Source organism: Girardinichthys multiradiatus, chromosome 1, assembly GCF_021462225.1.
Source record: "Girardinichthys multiradiatus isolate DD_20200921_A chromosome 1, DD_fGirMul_XY1, whole genome shotgun sequence".
Taxonomy (NCBI): Eukaryota; Metazoa; Chordata; class Actinopteri; order Cyprinodontiformes; family Goodeidae; genus Girardinichthys; species Girardinichthys multiradiatus.
The window spans coordinates 30,429,424-30,448,485 of record NC_061794.1 but is presented as its reverse complement, the minus strand read 5'-3'; the positions used below and the strand labels follow the sequence as shown (position 1 = coordinate 30,448,485).

The following is a 19,062-nucleotide window of genomic DNA, read 5'->3' as shown; positions in this document are numbered from 1 at the left end:
TCACATAAGGCCTCCTGTTCTTCCATGGCGGCATTTAGAAACAACACAGTCAACTGTCATTCCTTCACTTCAGTAGATCTTTCTGTCCCTCTAGCCAACAAAGTCTTCATACCAACCAGCAACTGTTGTGCACCACTCCTCTTCCCCATCCCATTTTCCACCAGCTGCATCTCATTTTTTCACCTTTTCTCAAATTTACAGTATCCTACATATGACCGTTGTCACTCCTTTGACAGTTCTTGCTTTCTTTGATTCATTGACATGGATGTAAACATATCATAAAAATGGATTTAATCATATTTTGTTAACTTGTATTTTTTCTTCCCTCCTCACCATTGAATGTTGTTCATAAAAACAGACAAAATTGGTTGCACCCTTTTCATATGACTTTCATCACTATACACCCTACTTAGTTTCTCTAGGATTTTTACCCTCTTCTTCTTTTCTAAAAGGTAAACTAAATCCTCAAAGATGAAGCATTGGACTTCATCTTCCTTCTTCAGCTGTCAGAACATAAAATGAGTTGCTGTTAAGATAATGCTTTTATTTGTTGGCTCTTTTTGAGACCGGTGCTCCTCTATATTACTATATTGTTATACTGGATCTAACCCTCAATTGAACTTCTGTTGTAAATTAAAGACGACAAACATGTTGTTATGTCCACTGTACTAACCAGTACCATAGGATCTAATTTAAAAGCATGCAAACCAAGTAGCATAGTTTTATGCAGATTAATCATCACTTATGATGGTGAGGGTAGGAGCCATCCGTTTAAAGAAAGGGCAGGGGCCTACTAGCAATGTGCGTGTAGCAGTCTGAACCACGCCGGCACACACGCCTTTGTGAAGAATGTTGCGACGTTCACCTGCATAAAAAGCTAAAATTAGTTTTAAGTATTTGTCAGTTTACAGCTTTACCACAAATCTGGGGCCGTTTTAATGACACCAGGCAGCTCTGCCATCTGTTCAAGTCTCTCATGTAAAAGAACATTGGCAAGTTCAAAGATCTTCAAAAAGTTAACACCGCTCATGAACTTTGAACTCAGTCATTTGAACACATTCATACAAAACACCATAAATCCGAACTATTTTCTGTCTGTTGACAAAAAAAAGAAGATTTAGAGTTTTCACCTAAATAATCCTCAGAGAATAAACTTCCACATACATGAACCGTCCTCACTTACATGTTAGGGAACTGTAACTGCAGATCTGCATACCACGCATACATAAAAAATAAAAGACAAAAAAATCATTAAAAAAAGATTTTCTAAATATCCCATTTTTCCTTTGTACTTAAGATGACTGGTATTGCGTGCAACTTGTGAGATAGCTTGCAAGTTAGCCCACACGCTGGCCTGTACCGTACCCTACTTTGTAGATTTGAGTGGTTATTTTGTTTTACTTGTGTCATGACATTTTCTTAAAACTCTGAGCTATCTATCCTCTCATTTTTATTGATTGCAAGTAACCCCTCAAACATCTCAGCTACCTGCATCTCACTAGGGCAGCATTTTCGGACAAGGAAGATACATTGTGGAGGTTTCTTTCTGCATGCAGAGAAACTTCAGCTGTCTGTGACCTTGGTTTCCCCCTGAAGCATCATTGACATGGCTGTCTTTCGCTTTAGCTGCGGAAGAGAACAGTAGTGAACTTTTGCCATTTCGATCAATTCTGTGTTGTAAAGTTAAACATTTTGGACGCAGTGATTTGTCAAAATGTCAGGGAATAAGTAACTCAAAAAAAAAAAAAAAGAAATAACCCAAAGGGAGTGCATAGATTAAATATCTTTTGTTGTGCTTGAAATAATTTTACCAAACCTTTCCTTTGAAGATTAAAGCTTAAATCAACATTTAAAATTATAAAAACACGCCACGCCCGAGCTGTAAGAAAACAGAGAGGCCAGATCCTTGTAAGCTTAGAAGCCCCCTATGCTTTGTGGGTGTTTCTTTAAGTGTGTGTTTAGATACAATAGGGCTTTGTTGGTTGGGATAGGTCATTATCCCTGTGCCCTCCAACAAATAGTGCTGACAGACAAGACAAGCAATCAGACAGCTCTACAAATGAAAACGTGTGTGTGTTTTCAGAGTGACAAAGTTACGCTTCATTATCACAGATCTGCTGGTATTGCTGTTGTTTTCTTCATTTCTGACCCTTGCATCATTGGGGTGTGCTTGCTATGTACTGCAGAACCAGCCAGCAGCTCACTTGGTGTGTCATATGCAGCCTGACACAACTCTTAGCTTGTAGCGTTTGTATGGTACTACAAAACATTTGACGTGGTAGGTTCAATAGGAAAACAACTCTTATTGTCCAAAAAGAGTCTGGAAGTTCAAAAAAAGTCTTCAAATGCTTTTAACACACATTTAAAAATAAAATGCCTTAAAACTGTTTCATTCATTAATTGAAAATCTTTATTTTTATTACTAGAGGAAACTGAATAAGAACATCTTGGTTCTGGTGAACAATGTGGTTGTGGGAATGCACCAGTGTTAGTCAGATGAATGTCCTCTCTTTGGATGTTAATTTGATCAAATGTTGCTGCCTAACTTAGTAATAATACACATTCTTTGTGTTTGGGCCTGTGTGAACTGCCTAGAATTTATGTTATTTCTACCCAGGCTTTTGACCTCAAAGAGGGGACATTTATTTTAGTATATAAGGGAACATTGACATGCATCGATCAGAGAGTTATAAAAAATTTCTTTTTTTTTAAGTCTCTGTAGGAATCTGTTTATTGGTTCTGGGGTATTTGTGGTGAAAACCTGAGCCAAAAGACAAAATATCAAAATATAGACAACAAATTAGACACCCAACCAAGATAAAAACCACTCGCACCCCGTCTTTAATAAAGAAGCCTATTATGCAATTTAGTTTTTTCAACCCCTTACTTTATGGTTCAGTCTCACCTAACCTACAGGCTAAAACTTAAACATGCATTATATCAGCAACAAACTAAGTCAGGTCTTGGTTGCCATTTTTTCTATAATACTGAAAGCATACTTTGGTTCAAAAACTTATTAAATGGTTGACCTCTAAGCTGTTTTTAGATGCAATTCTAGTTTCTTCATTATTAATCCCAAAACCAAGATGAAAACCTTTTGAGATCTGGTTGCATTTGTTGAATCTGAATTTTGTAGCTGTTCAGACAGAAGGACTAAATGTCAGTTCTGTGAAACGCATTAGGATAATTTACTGCTTTTACTGCCTTAGAAATGGCTTTGTTAAACCCATTTAATGAAAATCTACGTGTAGTAATTCATTTTTATTTACTTCATTTCAAGTAGGCCACCCAATTTAAAAACAATAATACAAAAACGGCACAACAGTCCAGATAATTCTGGATTCTCTTGTATTTACATGTGGTTTATTTTTAGATGAGAAATAAGGGTAAACAACCTGGACTCTGATTGCTGCTTTGATAAGGTAGAGAGGTAATTCACTTAGAGAGTTCAAATATATCTTGCCCTAATCTTAAGTGATTCTGGGTTATAGCACCAACATGCCACTACATAAAGCTTTGAGAGTAAAGTATCAGTCAGTCAAAAAAACCCTAGAAGTTTCATTCTGGGGCATATGAATACTCAGAGCTGAAACTGTCCCCCCCCCCATTAGCTGCACTTCCACCCACACTCGGCTTTAATACAAAAATCCAAAGTCTGTTATTTTCCTTCAATACATTAAAAGATAGTGTTGTAGTCATTCCAAGCCTGGAATTTTTAAATGAAAATTCCCTTGTCGGTAACTTGCGATCAGAGAGGAAGAATGATGTTCCAGTTTGATGTTTAACTGCTTCAGCTTTTCTTCGCTCCTGCCCAATCTGCTCTGATCCGGTTTGAACCAACAATCAACACCACGGTCTCACTTGGTTGCATTTACACTGTGTTTTGCTCACCATAATTGCACCATAGAGAAACGATGGAAAAAATGAGTCTGGAAGAGACAGAAATAAGGAAAGCAACAAAACTTAAAAGCTCGATGTCAGTTTTGTTTAATCTACAAAAATAAATAAATCCTTCATCCCTGAGTCTGATCTATTTAATCATGGTTTTATTTTGCATTTCTTTGAAGAATCACATTTTCTGTTGGTAAAAGCTACTTTAAAAAATGATAGATCTCTGTAAAGGGACATATTTTAATCCCAAGAGATGAGATGTGTTCTCACCGCGTACAGCGACTTCTTCCCATAGTTCAAAGACATCAATGTTAGATTAAATGGCCTCTGTGAATTATTTTAAGGTAGTGAGTGCGTGTGCATGGATGCTTGTTCTGTCTGTCTCCATTTCTCTATAAAGAACTGGCAACCTATCCAAGGTGCACATAACTTGCATCACTTTGAATAACTTTATTTTTTCGGTTAATGTCTAATAAAGATTAGGGGTGTAACTAGTGCTGTCAAGAGATTAATTAATACATGTGGAATTATATACTGAACAAAAAAGTGTGAAACAACTGAAAATATGTCTTATAATCCAGGTTCTTCAAAGTAGCCACCTTTTGCTTTGATTACTGCTCTACACACTCTTGGCATTCTGTTGATGAGCTTCAAGAGGTAGTCACCTGAAATGGTTTTCACTTCCCAGGTGTGCCCTGTAAGGCTTAATAAGTGGGATTTCAAGCCTTATAAATGGGGTTGGGACCATCAGTTGTGTTGTGCAGGAGGTGGATACAGTACACAGCTAATAGTCCTCTTGAATAGACTGTTAGAATTTGTATTATGGCAAGAAAAAAACAGCTAAGTAAAGAAAAACGAGTGGCCATCATTACTTTAAGAAATGAAGGTCAGTCAGTCCGAACAATTGGGAAAACTTTGAAAGTGTCTCCAAGTGCAGTCGCAAAAACCATCAAGCGCTACAAGGAAACTGGCTCACATGAGGACTGCCCCAGGAAAGGAAGACCAAGAGTCACCTCTGCTGCGGACGATAAGTTAATCCGAGTCACCAGCCTCAGAAATCGCAGGTTAACAGCAGCTCAGATTAGAGATCGGGTCAATGCCACACAGAGTTCTAGCAGCAGACACATCTCTAGAACAACTGTTAAGAGGAGACCGTGTGAATCAGGCCTTCAGGGTAAAATAGCTGCTAGGAAACCACTGCTGAGGAGGGGCAACAAGCAGAAGAGACTTGTTTGGGCTAAAGAACACAAGGAATGGACATTAGACCAGTGGAAATCTGTGCTTTGGTCTGATGAGTCCAAGTTTGAGATCTTTGGTTCCAACCACCATGTCTTTGTGCGGCGCAGAAGAGGTGAACGGATGGACTCTACATGCCTGGTTCCCACCGTGAAGCATGTAGGAGGAGGTGTGATTGTGTGGGGGTGCTTTGCTGGTGACACTGTTGGGGATTTATTCAAAATTGAAGGCATACTGAATCAGCATGGCTACCACAGCATCTTGCAGCAGCATGCTATTCTATCTGGTTTGCGTTTAGTTGGACCATCATTTATTTTTCAACAGGACATTGACCCCAAACACACCTCCAGGCTGTGTAAGGGCTATTTGACCAAGAAGGAGAGTGATGGGGTGCTGTGCCAGACCTGAACCCAGTCGAGATGGTTTGGGGTGAGCTGGACCGCAGAGTGAAGGCAAAAAGGCCAACAAGTGCTAAGCATCTCTGGGAACTCCTTCAAGACTGTTGGAAAACCATTTTAGGTGACTACCGGTTGAAGCTCATCAACAGAATGCCAAGAGTGTGCGGAGCAGTAATCAAAGCAAAAGGTGGCTACTTTGAAGAACCTAGAATATAAGACATATTTTCAGTTGTTTCATACTTTTTTGTTCAGTATATAATTCCACATGTGTTAATTCATAGTCTTGATGCCTTCAGTGTGAAGCTACAATATTTATATATATATATATATATATATATATATATATATATATATATATATATATATATATATATATATATATATATATATATATATATATATATATATATACACAGGGGTTGGACAATGAAACTGAAACACCTGTCATTTTAGTGTGGGAGGTTTCATGGCTAAATTGGACCAGCCTGGTAGCCAGTCTTCATTGATTGCACATTGCACCAGTAAGAGCAGAGTGTGAAGGTTCAATTAGCAGGATAAGAGCACAGTTTTGCTCAAAATATTGAAATGCACACAACATTATGGGTGACATACCACAGTTCAAAAGAGGACAGATTGTTGGTGCACGTCTTGCTGGCGCATCTGTGACCAAGACAGCAAGTCTTTGTGATGTATCAAGAGCTACGGTATCCAGGGTAATGTCAGCATACCACCAAGAAGGACGAACCACATCCAACAGGATTAACTGTGGACGCAAGAGGAAGCTGTCTGAAAGGGATGTTCGGGTGCTAACCCGGATTGTATCCAAAAAACATAAAACCACGGCTGCCCAAATCACGGCAGAATTAAATGTGCACCTCAACTCTCCAGTTTCCACCAGAACTGTCCGTCGGGAGCTCCACAGGGTCAATATACATGGCCGGGCTGCTATAGCCAAACCTTTGGTCACTCATTCCAATGCCAAACGTCGGTTTCAATGGTGCAAGGAGCGCAAATCTTGGGCTGTGGACAATGTGAAACATGTATTGTTCTCTGATGAGTCCACCTTTACTGTTTTCCCCACATCCGGGAGAGTTACGGTGTGGAGAAGCCCCAAAGAAGCGTACCACCCAGACTGTTGCATGCCCAGAGTGAAGCATGGGGGCTGCCATATCATGGCATTCCCATGGCCCAATGCTAGATGGGCGCGTCACTGCCAAGGACTACCGAACCATTCTTGAGGACCATGTGCATCCAATGGTTCAAACATTGTATCTTGAAGGCGGTGCCATGTATCAGGATGACAATGCACCAATACACACAGCAAGACTGGTGAAAGATTGGTTTGATGAACATAAAAGTTAAGTTGAACATCTCCCATGGCCTGCACAGTCACCACATCTAAATATTATTGAGCCACTTTGGGGTGTTTTGGAGGAGCGAGTCAGGAAACGTTTTCCTCCACCAGTATCACGTAGTGACCTGGCCACTATCCTGCAAGAAGAATGGCTTAAAATCCCTCTGACCACTGTGCAGGACTTGTATATGTCATTCCCAAGACGAATTGACGCTGCATTGGCCGCAAAAGGAGGCCCTACACCATACTAATAAATTATTGTGGTCTAAAACCAGGTGTTTCAGTTTCATTGTCCAACCCCTGTATATATGGATCCAGTGCTGTGGCCACCTTGAACCATGACTCATTGGTATCAGCTCACCGTGCTGCCTGGTCACTCTGGAAGGGATTCTTGAACTTTACCACGTAGGCTGAATCATCATTAGTGACATCCATGACATGCTCCAGATGTCGAAAAGCAGGCAGCACTACAGAGCAAGAGACGTAGGCCGCACCACCCAGCAGCTCATCCACATACCTGCACAGGTGGATAGGTTTGCCAAATAAATTTAGCTGAATATTTAAAGTAAAGTGTAATTGGTTTCCAATTTATTGTGGAAACACTCACCATCAATGAAGTATTCTGTCACCCCCAAATAGCTGTGGTTGCCAGCTGAGGTCCAGTGATCTCCATTTATAGCAACATAAATAGGCGAATCCTCCATCAAAATCTCGAGTTTATTATTTTTTCGCTGTCGTACATCTTGCCGATTTTGCACGTTACAGTTGTCCTGCACGGTGGCTTGTATGATGGATCGCTGGGCACAGTTGCAGCATCTCATCTTCCACTAGCTTTACTGGCCTGCAGTTCATGGCTATTCAACATTCATCAACTTGTCAGCCGTAGGCTTGCTCATACGCGGGTCGTTGCCCTTGAGTTTAGTTTGGCGAAGAGCTTTGCTATGGCTCGCTAAATTGCTAACGTCTTCGCTGCTAACGTTAGCTGTGGGGGCACTCGCAACTGGGTGCTTCGCGTTGATATGGTTGGCTAAACTTGTGCTGCTTCGGTGGTAAGCAAACTCCTTGCAGAGAAGATATATCACTCTACCTTTATCAAATGTCCCGTTGGGGTGTTTTTGAAATGTAAATTTACCATTCACTGGACCTAGAACTTTGACATGCTGCTCCATTTTCACAACTCCTCTCTGCTACTCACCGCTACTCACCTATGACCTTGCCCTCTCAACTACAATGGGAGGCTATCAGCTTGTGCTAAACAAGCCCAAACCCAATAGCAGTCCACTTTAAGATGTGACTGACTAGCCCTCAAATCTCAAGGACAAGAAAACCAAATTAGAGGTTAAAAATTAGATTAACCACCCCTAGGTGTAACATCTCAGTCACAAGAAAAGATGATACATAATGTTGAGTTCACAAAGATGAGATAAGATGGAATTTTTGTTATATTTATGGGAAACCAAGGAATCACAATTATTTTCTTTTCACAAACAAAGTAAGGGTTTTACAGATCACAAACTGTTTGAAATAGTCTTAAATCATGGCAGTATACTTCAGTCCAGGTTTGAGTAGTCCATATTTATTGTTGTTTATATATGGAATGCTTTCCTTCTTCTCCCTTTTGTGTTTTCACTAGTAGATTAAAGATGTCATGAATGTCAAACTGTGTTTAAAGAAATTCAATGATGAATTTTTTAAGAGTACTAATTGCTAATCAAATCTTAAAAATAAATGAGTGGTTTTTGCATTGATAAATGAATGGATTTTGCTTTTTTTTATCTGGCTCAAAGTGCATCTAGCTCATGTGTTCAAGTCTGAGAGAGAAGAGACTTGGCAGGGAAAGACCTGACTGTTCGACAGACAGGACACTTCGGCCATTTACAAGACACGACTTTTTCTCTGGGCCAGAGTTGTGTCTGGCAAGCTCTCCCATCTGCCTGCCAGTTTGGATTTGCAAGAAAATGGACAATTCTAACAAGGGGACTCAACAGTTGCATCCATTTTTCTCTTCCAATTTTGGTGAAAGTAAATAGTCATGTTTCAGCTCCTCTGTAATTAAGAATAAAGAATAAAGTTCATGAAGAGTGAGGGTATAATATCCTCTCAGTCATGCAGAGGCACATTTCTGCCTCTCAGCTGCTGTCTGCAGGGACATTTTTATTTTTATGATCACTGTCTCTTTAGTGTTTCCATAATATGCTCTTATTGCTTCCATTTATTTTAATAACCGTCCCTTTCAGAGGGTGGATATACACAACATATTGGTTTATATGTTCTGTGCAACACTGATAATTTCATAAGAGTAAAATGGTTTTTGGGACACAAGGTCTGTCTAAGTTGCTACTTAGTGCAAATCCTGTGTCAAATTGGTAAAAAAATAAATAAAACTTGTGTTAAAAATCTTAACCTGATTAATTCTTTAAATTTTCTTGTACTAGATTTTACTGCAACATTGACTTGACTAAATCAGCAACTTGTAAAAAAGATTTGATAAATATAAGCTTACCTGATACAAAAACAGAATAGCAAAACTTTACAATTTAAAACCCAAACCACCATAGAGAATTATCCACACCTGCACAGGTTCACCTTAAATACTGAAAAACTGATTTCAGTCTCACTATATTGTTGTGGAAGTACAGTTATTTCTTCACTAACTGTGGTTAATATACCTTTAACTGATGGAAACAGCTGCACAGATTTCCTCTGATGCAGTGACTCTTGCTTACACAGAAATTTCCCAAGGGTAAGACTTCTGTCACCACAAAAATGTTGGCAGAATGCTTTGGTTTGTATGTTATCAGACAGTCAACCATTTTCTTACTTGGCCAACAAAGGCACATTACCAAATTATCAAACATGAGGAAAAAGGATAAGACTAATATTATACCCATAAAAAGGCTCATTATGTACTAACCATAATTAACTGTACCATTTCAAAAAGAAATACTATAAAAATTGTCTTATAAATGTTCACTTTGCACACTATAGCCACCCTGTGGTCGAAGCAACACATTACAGTCAGGTGCTAATTAAAAAGTCTTCTTCTTCTTGGAAACAACATCATACAATAACGACCCTTAGGGTTAGCTGCAGCACGTCACTGGCAGTTGCCTTCAAAAGCAAAAATCAGATTTTAATTATTCAAATTTGCACATTCATAATGATTTTTCAAAGTTTCAACAGTCTGTTCCTACTCGTGTTAAACTTTCAGGTACTTTTACTTGACTTTTTTAATTAGTATATTTATCATTTAGATTATAAGACAGCTTGACAATATTGGTTTTTATCTTATTGGTATAGAATTTTCTTTTAAACATCGTCAGCTTTTCCTATAACATCCACTTTACACTCAGTACGTGTTCAATTTGTCAGGCTCGGTTCTGCTGTTTTCCTTACACTGTATGCAGATATTTCATCATAAGCTGTGCCATCGAACAAAATACAACTTCTTAACTATTTAGCCAGGGGCTTTTGCACTTACTGTTTCTGGGCCTCAACTTTCCTAACTTTCACTGTCTTCAAAAAGGATTGCAATCAGTGTTTTAATGACTAGAAACTTTCTTTATCTGACACTCGCCTGTGGATATTTGGCTTTGTGGGAGGGAGTAGAGCAGAGTGGATTTCTAAACAGCAATGGTTTGCTTTCACAAAACACAGGAAACCAGGCAAGAACCTGCTCTGACTTGTGGCGGCAGAAGGGCAAATCTCAGGAGCAGGCCAGAGTGGGAGTAGGAAGTGAGGAATGAGCAGCAAAATTGGAGCGCTGCAGAAATACAACTGACCACAGTTCAAGGCTTCTAGAGTTTACATTCCTTTCTGTTTCAATTTTTTCCTCCCTGTGTTATTTATAGGTTGTATTTTTAAGTCAACTATTTGTCATTTTCTTCCAACTTTCTGAATTCTAAGACAAAAAATTGCATTTTTTGTATGATTTACTTTATAAATCTGAGAATGTCCATGAATGAAACCAGTTTTTCTGCTGCTGGTGCAACCAAGGATGGTTTGTTTAGCTTAAGGAACAGTTAAATTGAATGGATGTTAAAATATGGAATGCAAAAATGAAAAAGCGGCTTGCCTTAACAGAAATTAAAGAAGACATGCTGTTAGATAAGGAAGCTGTGGTTTTTTTTTTAGATAAAAACACCTATCTTTTTTGCAGGCCTCAGATGTAAATTGGAAAATCAGGACGGAAAAACTAATTCCCTGCATTCCCTTAATGATGGGTATGCTGGTAGAAAGGAATGGCAAAGGTTCAGAGGAGATTGCTACTTTTTGATATTCTAGCGTAAATCAATAAAGATGTTTTCTGAACTGATTATTTTCAGACCACTTGCTTGGTCTGACTTAGTTAAAATTAGATGTTTGTGAAGGTCTAACTTAATCCAAGGATATTACCAGTGGGAGAAAAGCTGAGATCACTTTTAAAATAGTATTAACCAGCGGCTTATGCAATTCGTGGGTCACAATCAGCAAATTTATTAGCTAGAGATGTACAAACCTGACATTTTGTGGGCATTTTCTGACCTCTAGTTTTTTTTTAGCTTTAACCTAGTAATGCCACCACTGATTAGCTGATTAAAATTTTTCTAAGGATGATCAGAACACCACTGAAAAGAATTGTTTTCTAGACTTTCTACTATAAGCGGTAATTAATTATTTATTTTAGGAGCAGAGGTGACCATGAGAGAGCATGTGCTGTAAAATGGAAATTTACAGTTGTTTTAAAACTAAGGCAAAATTATTATAAAGTTGACATTTTTAACTCGCTTTAGCAGTTTTTTTAGTGGTTAGTTTGTCTAACATTACTTAAACCACAATTTCTCTGTGTTTTTTCTAGAGAATGTAGATCCTTGCCCAGAGTCTGAGATTTCCAAAAGGATCTTAAAAAATTCACAATCCATCAAGTTTAATAACAGATACTGAAAGCTCTTACCCTCAGTTTATACTGACTCCATCATCTGTGTGTTTTGCGCTCCATCACAAATAGAAGCCATTCTTGTCAATGCGGTAATTCACACTGGCTCCGTGTCGCTGTGGCATAAGGAAGAACACAAACGCATGAATTTCAATGGGGCTAAAATTTGCAGATGACGGAGCTGTTGTCAGATGCTTGGAACGGATCCTAAACGCAAAAATGCATTCAGTGTGAATTGCCGCACGGCACAATTTGTGACGGATGACGGGGCAGACACGGGACGCAGTCGGTGTGATCGCCGGGTAAGTGCACCTTCACCTACCACAGTCAGTCTTCCTTTTTATCCTGTTACCCACAAACATTTTAAGACTATCATAGAAACTACATTTGTCTTTTAAATAACTTAAAATCTCTGAGGCTCTTCTGACTTTATTTTAAGCACTCTACTGATACCAAAATTTGCTAACTGTGACTCTTCTTTACTCGGTAACATCTTCCGAACCTAAGTTGTTAGCATGACCTGCTAGCGTTTAGTTTGATGAATCAACTGATCTGATAAAAATTGGACAGATCTCTGGTTAGGAAATATCCGTAGTTATTGAAGTCAGTCAGGGTAGCATCTACCTCTATACTGCTTTTAATGTATACATTTTTCCTGTGGAACAAAACATTGATTAAAATCAACATTATTTCAAGGTGCGGTGTCTGAGTTATAACAGATTTATTTATTTTTAATAAATTTTTATTTTTAAAGGATGACCTGTAAATTGGCTTCCACATAAATTAGTGTGTACCTACTGTATGTGTAGTTTATGATACATTAAATAAGAAGCCATCAAAATAATCACGCTTTTTGCTCCATGTGTGTCCTGTATTATTTTGCCAAAACAAAGTTGTTTGTGTGCATGTCCTGAAGGACTGCAGTCTAGGATCAAGAATGAGAAAGAGAAGGCTTTTTGTTTTAAGATTGAATAGCCTTTACAATGAGATCCCACATTAAAGAGACACAGCCCCCACCCAGGAGCCCTTCCCTCTCTGATGTTCTCAGTGCCCATGAGCTTACATAAGGCCTAACGTGTATGTAGACTGCACCATAATGGGTTCTTTTGCATCCGTTTAAATGAGTTTTTCTAATATGTTGTAACTAAGGTTTTGTAGAAATACGGTAGATCACAGCTGTAGGCTGCAGACATGGTTGTTTTGGGTAGTGGGGGGTGGGGTGGGGGGATTGGCAATACATACATGACATTACATAATGCTATTGGAGTCAAGGCAGAATCATGGGGGACAGAGGGGATTGCAGGATTGAGAGCAGTGGGTGTTCTATAAGCAGTGGATTTGAATGAGGTGGCCCTTGAAGCACGCAGATGATCACCAACACAGGCCTTATCAGATCTGGTAGCATCCCAACATTTCCGTATTGTGCGGGATATTGCAGTTTGACAAAAGTTTTTCATCTACATCTTCATCTGTGGCTCGTAATGATTTGAGAAAACACACGGTGACTCATCTTTATAAACAAGCCACAGGCAGCCAAGATCCTCAGAGCTTTGAGCGGGCTGAAGGTGGACAGGAGAGAGAGAAGCCTATTCTGACCTATAAGACAACAAAATACTTGATTGGCAATATTCTGTGTCTTTGGGAGCAGCATTTCCATCAGCCTCTTTAACTCTTAAGAGTGCATAGCGATGAGCGATGAAAGCGGTCTCTAAAAGACAATGAAAAACTGGAAACATGCCTGTATTTCTATTCTGCATAGCTCTGGCTTGGTGCGCATTTGCATTTGTTTGTGTTCATTAGAGATAAAGAGGGAGCGCGGTGGATGTAAATTCCATCATGACTCCAACAGAGAGGTGTTTGATAGTTGATTTAAGTTATTTGAGTTTGTGTGACAGTGTTTTTAAACTTTAACTATCAAGGTCAAACACCAGCTGACTTGTCACTGTTAGGCACATGCAGCTGCTTTGGATATTAGGAAGCTTATACACACACACACCCACAGTGAGAGGCATACAAACACTACATTATGATGTTGATTTTGGTGGGGGTCGCGATGATCACATGATCACACTGGATGAATGTGATATTTAAAGCAACTACAGCTAAGCTTGTAAGAAGATGAGGGATTATTGTTGACAGTTTATCGCAACAGTGAAATCTAGACCCGCCATGTTCAGCAGATATTCCAGACAATAAAGTATAATAGAGCTGGCCATCAGCCTTCCATCTGTTTCTTCTTTTCTGTTGACGTTTAAACTAACCGTCATGCAAGCAACCTTTGTGAGACAACTATCTTTCTTGGAAAACAAGATACACATCTAAGTCTTGTCTTTGGCTTTAAATGTTATTGCACTATAAAAAGAAAAAGCTGTTAGGGGAAGCCGCTGGAAGTATTGCTATGGAAAGCCGGGTGGAGGCTTTGCCAAAAAGCTGTGACACACAAAAAAGTATTACAAGTTTTTAAGTGCAACAGCAGAATACTCTGAGTATTGTTTATACAAGTATCTACAAACAGAAACAAACGTTTTCCTTTTATTAGTGTCTTTATGAGATGAACTGTTATATACGGTAAGAGTAAAGCAAAAACCTTAGTAATACCAGCTGTATAGGTTAAAAGAATGTGCAGAGTTCTGAGAGTGGAGCAGCTAGAGGAAGTTCACAGTGCCCAGAAATATGGTCTTTCAGGATATGAGTTCATTACAATCCAAACATCCTAACAATGATTAGCTTTGTTTTTTTAACAGCATCTAAGCCTAATGAAGAGGAGAAACCACTTAAAAGCGTTAGAGCTTCTGGTAGAACTTCTGCTTTCTGTCTGATAGTGTAACAATATCTTCACCGGCTGCTTGATAACATCTGTAGTGTTGTTGTAGTGCAATTACATCCTCAGGAGTATAAAACTGTTCAGTAAACTGCAGCATGTACAGTGGAAAAACTCAGTAGCTTTGGGTGTTATTTTTAAATTCTCATAAATGTTGGCCAAATAGCGAAGTGTAATCTAATCTGCTGTGAGATGTTCCATTCAGACAAACATCATCTAACTATTCCAGGACTTTGTCCTCATCATTAAAACATATAATAAAATTTTTTTTGAAAAAGTATATGGTTTTATGTTACGTTTAGGGTTTAAAGGTGGCCTGTTTAGGATTTTAAAAAATGTCAATATAATGTTGGTGATATGTCCCCAACTTCATATTCCCAAATTTTTTTCTGCAAAAGGTGATTCTGAGAAAAAACGTTTTAAATCTTTAACCATTTTTGTGATCTTTCAATTTAAGGGGGAGACAAACAGTTATTGGATAGCATTGTAATCATTGTTATTTGCAGTATTCAATTCCAACATTTCATTTATGGGGCCCCTGTATGCAGCTGGACTACTTGCTGTACTGAGCACTGCAAAGGATGTTGAAGAAAAAATTGATATCAAAAAATTATGTCATATGGATCTTGCACAAAGCAAAAACGTTTTGCGATCTGATGAAATGATGTCATCTGCAAATCTTATGTTTTCATTGCATACAGTACATGTATACAAGTATATACATATATACAGTACATATATACAGTGGTTTCTTCCCTTTTGAACTCCGAGCTTGTTGTTGTTGCTGCTTGCTTCTCATTTTTTGGCTTGGCTCAGAGCAGAAGTCTCCGTATGTGCCTGGACCTGGCAGTTTGACTTAAGTTGGCCCATGTGTTGTGCTGCTGCCAGAGAGGTGTGTTCTTGGCTCAGCTAAGGCCAATCCAAATTGAAGGAGGAAGAAGAGTAAGAGTGTCTGTGTGTTGAGTGTGTGGGTGTGAGAGACTGACTGTATGGTTCTGTTTGTGCAAGCACCTAAATGGGCCAGGTGTCACTCATACAGTACAGTGCCTTGCAAATGCAACTGTACTACCTGAACCTTTTCACATTTTGCCACAGTACAGCCACATACTTCAATGTATTTTATTGGGATTTTATCTGATAGACCAACACAAAATAGTACTGAATTCTGACACTGAATGATAAGGGTACATGGTTTTCAAAATGGGCTGCACAGTGGCGCAGTTGGTAGCACTGTTGCCTTGCAGTTAGAAGGTCCTGGGTTCGAAGGTCCTGGGTTCGACTCCTGGCCGGGGGTCTTTCTTCATGGAGTTTGCATGTTCTCCCCGTGCATGCATAGGTTCTTTCCAGGTACTCTGACTTCCTCCCACAGTTCAAAAACATGACTGTTAGGTTAATTGGAATAGGTGTGTGCATGGTTGTTTGTCCTGTGTTGCCCTGCGAGGGACTGGTACCTGTCCAGGGAGTACCCCGCCTTTTGCTTGTAGACCCCTGGAGATAGACACCAGCTCCCCCTTGACCCTGTACGGAAGAAGCGGGTACAGAAAATAGATGCATGAATGGTGTGATTAATACTTACTTTGTAGAGCTGATTTTTTTGAATTAACTCTTAATAGTTAGGGTTCTAAAGGCAAATAGTTGGAGGTTCATTTAGAAATATCACAGTAAAGAGGAGTGATTACAAATGCACGTCGCAGTTTTCAGGTTTTTTAATTAGTTAAAAAAAATTCAAAAGCATGCATCATTTTCTCTCCACTTTACAATTATGCACTTTTTGTTTTGGCCTAGCACATAAAATACAATTGTTATCAGTCTCAAAATTTGACAAATTAAAAAAAGCTAAAGGGGCATGAATACATCTGCAAGGGACTGCATTTGCCATAAACACACACATGCACACATAGTAAAATAGGATTAAGGCTTTTCACTTGAAGTACCTGATACCTCATAAAACAGTCGTGTCATTAATGGAGTTAAATTTAGCAGCTTCCACCAGGAATAGTTTCACCACACCCGGCAAAATAACATAGTAACCACATGGTACTTATGTACATTCATTAAAGTAACTGTCGTGTTTTTCATATTATCTTTGAGTCGACTGTGCTTGCAAACATCCAAATTTGGGAAGTTAAAAAAGCCAAAAACTTAACCTCATCACCCTCCTGAACACACGTATGAGTAGCACACACATACTGCCTTTGTTGAAAGCAATCTCTGCTTTCCCTACGAGTCCTTCAGGAAGCCGAAAATAAAACTATGCCTAGTTTAGCTCGCTTTAAAATAAATCCTTCTATTAGAAGATGTAAACAGAATATTTTTAGACATTGTTGCTCCTGTTCTTCAATCCCTCAAGCTTTAAATGTTTCTTAATTATTCCTCAGACAGATGAGGAGAGGGACTGTGTCATTTAGGGTCGCAGGTTCATTGAAGTGAGCAATAAGCTGCAATGGTTGAGCTATTTTATACGATGGCCGAATGTGGCAGCCATCTGCTGTAAACACTGATACCAAAATCAGTATAAGAGCAACTGTAAATTAGCTCATCTGTTTCTAAAACAAAGTCAATTAGCAGTTGGCTCTGTGTAAAAAGATGTTGAAAACATGTCCATGTGTTGTTTTGCTCGTCACATCCATGCAGAGAAACGTTCACCAGATGTGGTAAAAGCTGCGGTGATTCTGAAGGATCATGGTTGTTCTGGGAAGCAGAGGAAGGAAAATGCTCAATGTCAGGAAATGAGGCTGGGTATGAAAGGGTGACTGGTAATGGGGTCTGCTGTGTGTTGGTATCTGTGTATGAGAGGGGGGAATATTATAGTTTGGATCAACTATAGTTATCCCCCCACTAATAGACAAGTGTAGCTAGAAAAACAGACTCAAGCAGGACTTAACTGACAGACTGGAAACAGTTTCTTTACTTCCATATTATTCAGTGATAACATGTTGCCTGTGTTAATGATAAAATGGAAACAAACAGCTAAGAAATGAACTCCATAAATCATAAGCGTGTCCCTGGCTGGCCCTGTTTAGTACTGAAAACACTGCTAATGACTGAAACAGGACACAGCTAATCTTGTTATCTCTTTATCTCTTATCCAGACTGTGTGTGTCCCTTCATGTGTTTGTGCTGTTTATATGTATTACCTTACATGCAATAATGCCCCGCTTTTCTTTTGCTGGCTCTAAACACTAATGCTCTGTTTGAAGATGTAAGGCAGTAAAACTAACATCCTTTAACCCCTTTTTTTTGCCCTGCAGAGCATTGTGAAGAACACAGGCTTTCTCTCTGAGAGATATCTGGTACATTCCGTTGGGATCTGTTTGCTCCCCATCCAGCAAATTCTGTTCAGCGTGGGAGCTCAGCCACTTGCCAAACCTTTTTTTTTGTGCTTCTGTAAAACTAAAGTAAAAATTATGTAAACTTTTGCGCACAAAGGGCTGTTTGTGCAGGTAGATGCAGGTTTGATCACCTAAAGGGTGCTTCTGGACATGTTTGTAGATGTTTTTCATTGTTTGTGTGTATGTGTGTGCTCGCATTTGCATTAAACTCACTGTGGAGCTCAGCCAGGGCTTAGGGCTTGGCTGAGAGAATGCCTCAAACCAGTTTACTCTGGTTGTGTAGTGGAGAAGTCCGGGGGCGGGACAAGGACCTCTTAAAGCTCCAGGCTTCCTTTCTCTTTGCAAGAGTTGGAGATTTTTGCCCATTTTTGTCAGTTTATATTAAATATATATACAATTCTAAAATGTACCCACTTGACTGCATTAGCTTGCTATTTTACCTAACTTAAACAGAAAAAAATAATAAATTCTGTTTGTGTGTATGTATGCGTCTCTGTGTATGCGTGTATGTGCATGTGTGCGCAAATGTGCATAAGTGTGTGGGTGTGTTGTTGGCCCGGCCGTAAACAATTTTCCCCACATTTCAAGGACGGCAGGAACCACGGTGGTGGTTGCCAAATAGAAGCAATAGAGAGAAATAGTGTGTGTGAGGCAGATAAGTGTGTTCGCGTTTGCAGGACACTTTCGGTGACTGTTCTGCGACATTTTTCTGAAACTGTGCATGTTAAACCTCCACTATGTTGGAGCCACGGTGCATGTGCGTTTGTCTTGGTTCAACTGTGCAGCATTAAAGGTTTAGAATGAGGCTGGACCTCTCAGCATGGAGCTTAGAGGGGAGGAGAAGGAGGCATCACTCTTTAGTTCAGTGAGTAATGTTTTACAGGCAGTGCAAACAACACACCACAAGGCACTTTCACCCTAGAGGCTTTCCATTAGAAGCTAATTTATACACACAAGCAGCAAGTTGTTCAAGGCTCCATGAACACATCTCTGTTAATGATCCTGCTTCTTGTTTGATTTATTTATTTGATTTTATCTTTTGCTTCATCATTCCAAAAGTTATCAGTTGATATTTTGTGAATCATCCGGTATTTCCAGTTTTTACAGGGTTCAAG

At 39.2% G+C, this 19,062-nt stretch overlaps 1 protein-coding gene across 2 annotated transcripts in view; it reads left to right on the top strand.

The window, feature by feature from the left end:
* The window catches only part of slc2a4rg (SLC2A4 regulator), a 49,484-nt gene that overhangs the window by 8,530 nt on the left and 21,892 nt on the right, over positions 1 to 19,062 (top strand). The window lies entirely within an intron of this gene.